The sequence below is a fragment of the Bubalus kerabau genome, chromosome 8, assembly GCF_029407905.1.
Source record: "Bubalus kerabau isolate K-KA32 ecotype Philippines breed swamp buffalo chromosome 8, PCC_UOA_SB_1v2, whole genome shotgun sequence".
In the NCBI taxonomy this organism is placed as follows: domain Eukaryota; kingdom Metazoa; phylum Chordata; class Mammalia; order Artiodactyla; family Bovidae; genus Bubalus; species Bubalus kerabau.
Genome location: NC_073631.1, coordinates 42,654,610 through 42,665,194, shown reverse-complemented (window position 1 = coordinate 42,665,194; position 10,585 = coordinate 42,654,610).

Genomic DNA, 10,585 nt, shown 5'->3' with positions numbered 1-10,585 from the left:
TGCTTATCTGAAAAGCTTTTTATTTCTCCATCAGTTTTGAATGAGACCTATGCTGGGAACAATAATCTTGGGTTTTAGATTTTTCCCTTTCATTACTTTAAACATATCCTGCCATTGCCTTCTAGCCTGCAGAGTTTCTGCTGAGAGATCAGCTGTTAAGCAAATTGGGTTTCCCTTGTATGTTACTTGTTGCTTCTCCCTTGCTGCTTTTAATATTCCTTCTTTGTGTTTGGTCTTTGTTAGTTTGATTAGTATGTGTCTTGGTGTGTTTCTCCTTGGGTTTATCCTGTATGGGACTCTTCATGACTCTTGCATTTGATTGACTAATTCCTTTTCCATGCTGGGGAAATTTTCAACAGTAATCTCTTCAAAAATTTTCTCATACCATTTCCTCTTCTTCTGTGAACCTTATATTTTTAATGTTGGTGCGTTTGATATTGTCCCAGAGGTCTCCGAGACTATCCTCCCTTCTTTCATTTTTTTACTTTTTCTGCTTTTCAGAAGTTATTTCCACCATTTTATCTTCCAGCTCACTGATTCATTCTTCTGCTTCAGGTATTCTGCTATTGATTCTTTCTACAGTAGTTTTTAATTTCAGTAATTCTGATGCTTTTAAGTTTATTTTTTTAATTCTTCTCAGTTCAGTTCAGTTCAGTCACTCAGTCCTATCTGACTCTACTACCCCATGGACTGCAGCACACCAGGCCTCCCTGTCCATCACCAACTCTGGGGGTTTACTCAAACTCATGTCTATTGAGCTGGTGATGCCATCTAACCATCTCATCCTCATTGTCCCCTTCTCCTTCCACCTTCAATCTTTCCCAACATCAGGGTCTTTGTTAATTGAGTCTTGCATTTTCTCCATTTTGTTTTCAAGGCTTTTGATCATCTTTACTATCATTATTCTGAATTCTTTTCCAAGTTGTTTGCCTGTTTCCTTTTCATTTGTTTGGACTTCTGTGTTTCTAGTGTGTTTCTTCATTTGTGTAGTATTTCTCTGCCTTTTCATTATTGTTTTTAACTTATTGTGTTTGAAGTCTCCTTCTCCAAGGCTTCAAGGTTGAATACTTTCTTCCTTTTTGTTTCTGCCCTTCTAAGGTTGGTCCACTGGTTTCTGGAAGCTTGGTATAGGGTAAGATTTATGCTGAATTTTTTGTTTATTTGTTTGTTTTTTCTCCGATGGGAAAGGGTGAGTGAGGTGGTAATCCTGTCTGCTGATGAATAAGTTTGTATTTTTGTTTTGTTTGTTGTTTAGATGTGGTGTCCTACTGGTGGCTGGGTGATTCTGGGTCTCAAATTCAAGTGATTTCCTTTGTGTGAGTTCTCACTATTTGATATTCTTTAGGGTTAGTTCTCTGGTAGTCTAGGGTATTGGAGTCAGTGCTCCCACTCCAAAGGCTCAGGGCTTGATCTCTTATAAGTAATGCAGATTGCATAAGTGGTTTTTTATGACATTAACTGAGATTAAAACAAATATCCAAAAAGGAGAAAAGAAAGAAGAACCCTATACAAATGGCAGTTACAAAATAAGGCAAATAATAATTAAAATAATGGAATATACACATATACAGATATACCCACAAGCAAAATCAAAACAGCTCAACAAAAAATAAAGTACAGTAGATTGACCAAGTGAACAAAGGAAATCAAAACTTATATTTATCAGTTAAGAACAAAACTAACTAAAGCAGAAACTGGAAACCAAAACTAAAGCAAGGTGCCAAGTGGGGAATAAAGCTATGAAAACAAAACTAACAAACATGTTGAGAGGAAAGGAAAGAAAGAAAGAAAGAGTAGATATGCAAAGTTAAATACAGGTAGATGGAGAAGATTTACATACATTAATGATTAACTTCAAGGGGAAAAGAACAGTAGGAAAGGCAAACAAAGAAATAAATGTGGAAAAAAACATAATAGGTTTAACAAATTAAAATTTAAAATTATAAAAGAGAAAGTTCAGTTCAGTTCAGTCGCTCAGTCACGTCTGACTGTTTATGACCCTGTGGACTGCAGAACGCCAGGCCTCCCTGTCCATCACCAACTCCTGGAGTTTACCCAAACTCATGTCCATTGAGTCAGTGATGACATCCAACCACCTCATCCTCTGTTGTCCCCTTCTTCTCCTGCCTTCAATCTTTCCCAGCATCAGGGTCTTTTCAAATGAGTCAGCTCTTCGTATCAGGTGGTCAAAGTATTGGAGTTTCAGCTTTGACATTAGTCCTTCCAATGAACACTGAGGACTGATTTCCTTTAGGATGGACTGGTAGCTCTGTTTGTAGTGATGCTTCCTAAGGCTCACTTGACTTCACATTCCAGGATGTCTGGCTCCAGGTGAGTGATCATACCATCCTGATTATCTGGGTCATGAAGGTCTTTTTTGTACAGTTCTTCTGTGTATTCTTGCTGCCTCTTCTTAATATTTTCTGCTTTTGTTAGGTCCATACCTTTTCTGTCCTTTATTGAGCTCATCGTTGCATGAAATGTTCCCTTAGTATCTCTAATTCTCTTGAAGAGACCTCTAGTCTTTCCCATTCTATTATTTTCCTCTACTTCTTTGCACTGATCACTGAGGAAGGCTTTCTTATCTCTCCTTGCTATTCTTTGGAACTGTGCATTCAGATGGATATATCTTTCATTTTCTCCTTTGCTTTTCACTTCTCTTTTCACAGCTATCTGTAAGGCCTCCTCAGATAGCCATTTTGCTGTTTTCATTTTTCTTGGGGATGGTCTTGATCCCTGTCTCCTGTACAATGTCATGAACCTGTGTCCATAGTTCATCAGGCACTCTGTCTATCAGATCTAGTCCCTTAAATATATTTCTCACTTCCACTGTATAATCACAATGGATCTGATTTAGGTCATACCTGAATGGTCTAGTGAAAAAAAGAGAAAAGAAGAAAAAAAAAAAAAGGAATAAAAAAGAAAATAGGGAAAAACAAGGAAAACTGCACAGGGCGACAAAAGCACAATGTAGAGGCAAAGGTATATAACAACAATAAAAAGTGTGACTGAATATACACGTATACATATACACCCTTAAACAAAATCAAAACAGTCCACCAAAAACAAAGTACAATAGATTGACCAGGTGAACAAAGGAAACCAAATATTATATCTATCAGAACAAAACTAACTACAGCACAAGCTGGAAAAGAAAACTAAAGAAAGGTGCCAACTGGGGAATAAAGTGATGAAAATAAAACTAACAAATATGTTGAGAGGAAATTAAAGAAAGAAAAGAAAGAAAGAATAGATATGCAAAGTTAAATAGAAGTAGACAAAGAAGATTTATATATTAAAGATTAACTGCAAGGGGAAAAGAACAGTAAGTAAAGCAAACAAAGGAATAAATGTAGAAAAAGTAGCAATAGGTATAAAAAAATAAAAATTAAAATAAAAAAAAAAAAGAGGAAAATGCCTCAGAACTGCAAGATGTCAACAGTGAGGCAGGGGTTTATAACAACAATAAAAAATGTGACTGAGGGAAAAAAAAGTTCAAAATCTTAATTAGATTTCATAGTGCCAATAAAATCAATGACAACAATGGAAGGGGGAATAATAGGAGAGAAAAAGAAAAATATTCCAAAAGAATCTACAGAAAAAGTCAAAACATAAGTATAAATGTTTATCTGTGTCACTGCTGTCAGAGTCCTTTCCCTTGGTGGGAGTCACAGTCCTCCTCACCTCTCTAGGATGCCCTACAACACTGTGCTGATCTCTGGACCTGCTGTGGGGGCAGCTCAGATTCTAATCTGGTCCTACTTCTGTGTGTTCTTGCCTCCAATGTTCACAGCTATCAGAACTAGTGCATTTCCTTTAGTGAGCGCTCTCAATCACCATTTATATATTCCACAGAGACAGAGTCTGCCTATTTGATCTTGTGGATTTAACCTGCAACTTGTATAGCTGGTGGAAGGGTTTGGTTCTTCTTCCTTAGCCACACTGCCCCTGTGTTTCAATTGTGGTTTTATTCCCACCTTGCATGTGGGTCATCCACTGGGGCTTGCTCCTGAGGCTTCCCTGGAGGGCTTGGGTTTGCCCCTGTGAGGACCCGGTGTGGAGGTGGTATAGCTGCTTGGGTGGTAGGGGTTCTGACAGCACCTGGTACTCAGGAGAGTTGGTGGCTAGGGCAGCCGGAAATACAGTGCTCTAGAAGGGAATGGCAACCAGTATTGGCCAATATGCTCCAGTATTCTTGCCTGGAGAATCCCCCTCCCTGACAGACAGGCCTGGCAGGCCACAGTCCACAGGGTCACAAAGAGTAAGACACTACTGAAGCGACACTGTTCGCATAAACACAAGACTTTTTTTTGCCTGTGGCATCTCTGCCCCAGTGAGAGTTAAGCATGAAGGTGGCATGGTTGCTTGGCTTGTGGGTAGCCTGGTGGCACCAAGTGTGCAGGGACACAGACTGACTCTGCCTCATGCCTCAGGAGTTTTGGACCTATCAGATACTAGAGTCTTTTTTCAAGCCTCTTGTAGCTGGCGATCAGAAGGCCTCTTTGGCCAGTCCTTCTCGTAGCTTCGCCCATTCAGGCACTTAAAGGGGCACCCTGGATTGGGGTCCTGCTCTGTAGTTGGTTTTCGTGCGTTTGATGGGCCAGCCTCTGTATTGTTCAGCTGCTGACGCAGGCATGTGGGGAGAGGGAGGCTATGGTGATGGCTCCACCCCTTACGTCTGACTCAGCAGTACTGCCTTGCTTCCATGGCTGCCAGCCTTTCCTTCACAGGCATTTCCCACCATGATCTCCTCCTCACATCCCTTCGATCAGTCTCTCTGCAGTCAACAGCAGCCCTCGCCCTGGGATTGCTCCACAATCCCTAAACTTCCACTCTCAGCTTCTGCTCCTTCCAGGGGACTTGTGTCCCTGTCCGGGGTATGTATGGCTGAGGCAAGGACTGTCTGATTCTCTTTCCATTTAGGCTTCCACAGATCAGCAGTTTCACTCTCAGCCTTAAACGTTTCTCCTCTGACTCAGACAATTGCCCCAATGTAGGGATCAGACCCCTGTTTCAGTTCCCCCACCTGCCAAGGGCAGGTCCAATCCTAGTAACACTCCTGTTTTTCCCCTTGTTTCTTTGTCCTACTGAGTTTTCTGTGGTTCTATATATACTTACCACTGGTCAGGTCCTTCTGTCCACTCTCAGCTGGTGTTTTGCATGTACTTCTGTGTCTGAAGGTGTACTCCTAATGTAACCATGGAGAGAGATGTACTCCATGTCCACCTATTCCTGTGCCATCTTGTTCTTCCTGTGTGCATTATAATATGAAATTTCATTTAAGCAGGAATTGTCTTTGCCATGACATTTTGAAGAAAACAGAAACATTATTATTTTTAGCACACAGACAGAAAATAAATAACATCCCAAATATTACAACCTAGATAGCATATTGAAAAGCAGAGACATTACTTTGCCAACAAAGATTCGTCTAGCCAAGGCTATGGTTTTTCCTGTGGTCATGTATGGATGTGAGAGTTGGACTGTGAAGAAAGCTGAGTACCAAAGAACTGATGCTTTTGAACCGTGGTGTTGGAGAAGACTCTTGAGAGTCCCTTGGACTGCAAGGAGATCCAACCAGTCCATTCTGAAGATCAGCCCTGGGATTTCTTTGGAAGGAATGATGCTAAAGCTGAAACTCCAGTCCTTTGGCCACCTCATGGGAAGAATTGACTCATTGGAAAAGACTCTGATGCTGGGAGGGATTGGGGGCAGGAGGAGAAGGGGACCACGGAGGATGAGATGGCTGGATGGCATCATCGACTTGATGGACGTGAGTCTGAGTGAACTCCGGGAGTTGGTGATGGACAGGGAGGCCTGGTGTGCTGCAATTCATGGGGTCGCAAAGAGTCGGACCCGACTGAGTGACTGAAATGAACTGAACTGAAATATTACAGACACTTTTTAAAAACTCTAGGATATTTGGGATAGTCATGAAAAGTGTTTTCTAATTTTTTTCCAATACTATTTTTTATGGATCAGAATTTTTATAAACCATGAAGCACAATTTATTCATTTTGGTTTCTTCTATTATCTGGCTTTTGCTAAACTGTAAGCACCTAGAGCAAGACATATTTTTTGCTTCATTTCCTAAAAGCTTACTTCTATTTCATGGATGTCATAGGAGTATCATAAATATTAACAAATTATTGAAGAGTATCTAAAAGTTGTGTTTCAGTCTCTTCAAAGTTGATATTCTTCACTTAAATTAGGCCATTAGGAATATATAGTTTTATTTCCAGGCAATTAAGATTTTTATCAATCTGATTTATTATTTATACTACTAATTTTGGGGCTTCGCAGGTGGTGCTAGTGGTACAGAATCCACCTGCCAACTCAGGAGACATAAGAGATGCAGGTTTGATGCCTGGGTTGGGAATATCCCTTGGAGGAGGGCATGGTAACCTACTCCAGTATTCTTGACTGAAGAATCTCATGGACAGAGGAGCCTGGTGGGCTACAGTCCATGGGGTTGAAGAGTCGGACATGACTAAAGTGACCTAGGACACACACACTGAATTTTGGTAATGTACTTTCCATTTTCAGGAGAAAAGGTGTATAGTGTACAAGTTGAGAGCATACATGAATTTCGCCCTTAAAAAATATGTACCCATGAAGGCAAACTTCTAGAGTTTATTAACAGTATGAATTACCACAGTAAAGCCAGAATTCAAAGCAAAGAACCAATGTGCCACTGAAATTTCAATTTAAACTTTTGTCATGTCACAAATTATGAGAGGTTAAGTTCATTACAGTCATTTAACTGGTATTAAGTCATCTAAACAAATGGTGACTATATTATATTTAATACTTATGACAAAAATATGTGGAAGAAACATTTATTCAATCTTTAATTTACAAAAACTTTCAGTGTAAAAATAACATTTAAATTTAAAGAATAAAATTTTAGAGGTTAACCTGTGAAACAAAGTACAGATGAATTCCCGAAAAGAAAGGTTTTGGTATTAGCAATGAACTGAAATTGTAGAATTTTGTGAGTGTAGTCTGTTTATTTTATTTGGTGGCACAGAACATGAAAACATAATTATTCTCTTAATTTAGGAAAAGAGTTTCCTGAATGATAATCTGTTATGAACTTTAATGTCTTCTGAATTATAGGTTTGAGAAATAAAACAAATATCTGAAAAAGCAAAGCTCCCTATTTCCATGGCTCTGTGGCCACATACTCTAGGGTAGGAAAGCTATAGTTGTTCAGCACCTTTTTAGCTGAGCTGTCATAATTTTTATAAAGGAAAATGTAATATTCCAAAAAAAAAGTTTTGCACATTGTATCTCAACACTGAAACTGAAAAGAAATGCACTGAAAAAGAAGGATTTTAAGATGCACCAGTGAAGGCAATGCCAAAGAATGCTCAACTACCACACAATTGCACTCATCTCACATACTAGTAAAGTAATGCTCAAAATTCTCCAAGCCAGGCTTCAGCAATACATGAACCGTGAACTTCCTGATGTTCAAGCTGGTTTTAGAAAAGGCAGAGGAACCAGAGATCAAATTGCCAACATCTGCTGGATCATGGAAAAAGCAAGAGAGTTCCAGAAAAACATCTATTTCTGCTTTATTGACTGTGCCAAAGCCTTTGACTGTGTGGATCACAATAAACTGTGGAAAATTCTGAAAGAGATGGGAATACCAGACCACCTGACCTGCCTCTTGAGAAACCTATATGCAGGCCAGGAAGCAACAGTTAGAACTGGACATGGAACAACAGACTGGTTCCAAAGAGGAAAAGGAACATGTCAAGGCTGGATATTGTCACCCTGCTTATTTAACTTATATGTAGAGTACATCATGAGAAACGCTGGACTGGAAGAAACACAAGCTGGAATCAAGATTGCTGGGAGAAATATCAATAACCTCAGATATGCAGATGACACCACCCTTATGGCAGAAAGGCTCTTTATGAAAGTGAAAGAGGAGAGTGAAAAAGTTGGCTTAAAGCTCAACATTCAGAAAATGAAGATCATGGCATCTGGTCCCATCACTTCATGGCAAATAGATGGGGAAACAGTGGAAACAGTGTCAGACTTGATTTTTTGGGCTGCAAAATCACTGCAGATGGTGACTACAGCCATGAAATTAAAAGACGCTTACTCCTTGGAAGGAAAGTTATGACCAACCTAGATAGCATATTAAAAAGCAGAGACAGTACTTTGCCAACAAAGGTCCATCTAGTCAAGGCTATAGTTTTTCCAGTGGTCATGTATGGATGTGAGAGTTGGACTATAAAGAAAGCTGAACACCGAAGAATTGATGCTTTTGAATTGTGGTGTTGGAGAAGACTCTTGAGAGTCCCTTGGACTGCAAGGAGATCCAACCAGTCCATTCTGAAGGAGTTCAGTCCTGGGTGTTCATTGGAAGGACTGATGCTAAAGCTGAAACTCCAGTACTTTGGCCACCTTTTGCGAAGAGTTGACTCATTGGAAAAGACTCTGATGCTGGGAAGGATTGGGGGCAGGAGGAGAAGGGGATGACAGCGGATGAGATGGCTGGATGGCATCACCAACTCGATGGACATGAGTCTGAGTGAAGTCCGGGAGTTGGTGATGGACAGGGAGGCCTGGCGTGCTGCAGTTCATGGGGTTGCAAAGAGTCAGACACGACTGAGCAACTGAATTGAACTGAACTGAAGTGATTCTCTGAGACAGATGTCCAAGCCCCAGCTATGGCTCTAAAGAGCCTGTAGTTCCTAAGAAGACTGGGAGTGAACAGAACATTCAGATACACACATAAGGGTACCTTTCAGAATTGGTGAGCCCAATCTGCTCAAACTCAATTAAAATAGCCTCTTCCTCACATTTATAAATAGGGCTGCTTGACACTGCATTATTTCTGAACATAAAAATAAATGATGTGATGAAGGTCATCATCTTTCAACCACAGGACTGAAAAGGACCTTCAGAGTACATCCAGCCTAACAGTTCCCAAAGTATTAAATTACACTAGTGAGATAATGAAATCTTGGTTTCATTACAAATCTTCATGTACTGTTGAAGTCTAGCTTGAAGGATTTTGAGCATTACCTTGCTAGCATGTGAAATGAGGACAAGTGTACGTTAGTCTGAACATTCTCTGGCATTGCCTTTACTTGAGATTGGAATGTAAACTGAGCTTTCCCAGTCTTGTGACCACTGCTGACATCCAAATTTGCTGGTATATTGACTACAGCACTTTCACAGGAAGATCTTTCAGGATTTTAAAGTCCCTTACCTCCACTAGTTTTGTTCACAGTAATGCTTTCTAAGGCCCACTTGATTTCACACTCCAGGATGTCTGGCTCTACGTGAGTGATCACACCATAGTGCTTAGACTTTTTTTTTTTTAGATTGAAAGGCATAAGATAATTTATTTATTTATTTATTTTAAATTTTATTTTATTTTTATAGAGTTGATTTTATTTTTTTTAATTTTATTTTATTTTTAAACTTTACATAATTGTATTTTTAAACTTTACATAATTGTAGTAGTTTTGTCAAATATCAAAATGAATCCGCCACAGGTATACATGTGTTCCCCATCCTGAACCCTCCTCCCTCCTCCCTCCCCATACCCTCCCTCTGGGTCATCCCAGTGCACCAGCCCCAAGCATCCAGTATCATGCATTGAACCTGGACTGGCAACTCGTTTCATGCATGATATTTTACATGTTTCAATGTCATTCTCCCAAATCTTCCCACCCTCTCCCTCTCTCACAGAGTCCATAAGACTGTTCTATACATCAGTGTCTCTTTTGCTGTCTCGTACACAGGGTTATTGTTACCATCTTTCTAAATTCCATATATATGCGTTAGTATACTGTATTGGTGTTTTTCTTTCTGGCTTACTTCACTCTGTACAATAGGCTCCAGTTTCATCCACCTCATTAGAACTGATTCAAATGTATTCTTTTTAATGGCTGAGTAATACTCCATTGTGTATATGTACCACAGCTTTCTTATCCATTCATCTGCTGATGGACATCAGGTTGCTTCCATGCCCTGGCTATTATAAACAGTGCTGCGATGAACATTGGGGTACACGTGTCTCTTTCCCTTCTGGTTTCCTCAGTGTGTATGCCCAGCAGTGGGATTGCTGGGTCATAAGGCAGTTCTATTTCCAGTTTTTTAAGGAATCTCCACACTGTTCTCCATAGTGGCTGTACTAGTTTGCATTCCCACCAACAGTGTAAGAGGGTTCCCTTTTCTCCACACCCTCTCCAGCATTTATTACTTGTAGACTTTTGGATCGCAGCCATCCTGACTGGTGTGAAATGGTACCTCATAGAGGTTTTGATTTGCATTTCTCTGATAATGAGTGATGTTGAGCATCTTTTCATGTGTTTGTTAGCCATCTGTATGTCTTCTTTGGAGAAATATCTATTTAGTTCTTTGGCCCATTTTTATTGGGTCCTTTATTTTTCTGGATTGAGCTGTAGGAGTTGCTTGTATATTTTTGAGATTAGTTGTTTGTCAGTTGCTTCATTTGCTATTATTTTCTCCCATTCTGAAGGCTGTCTTTTCACCTTGCTAATAGTTTCCTTTGATGTGCAGAAGCTTTTAAGGTTAATTAGGTCCCATTTGTTTA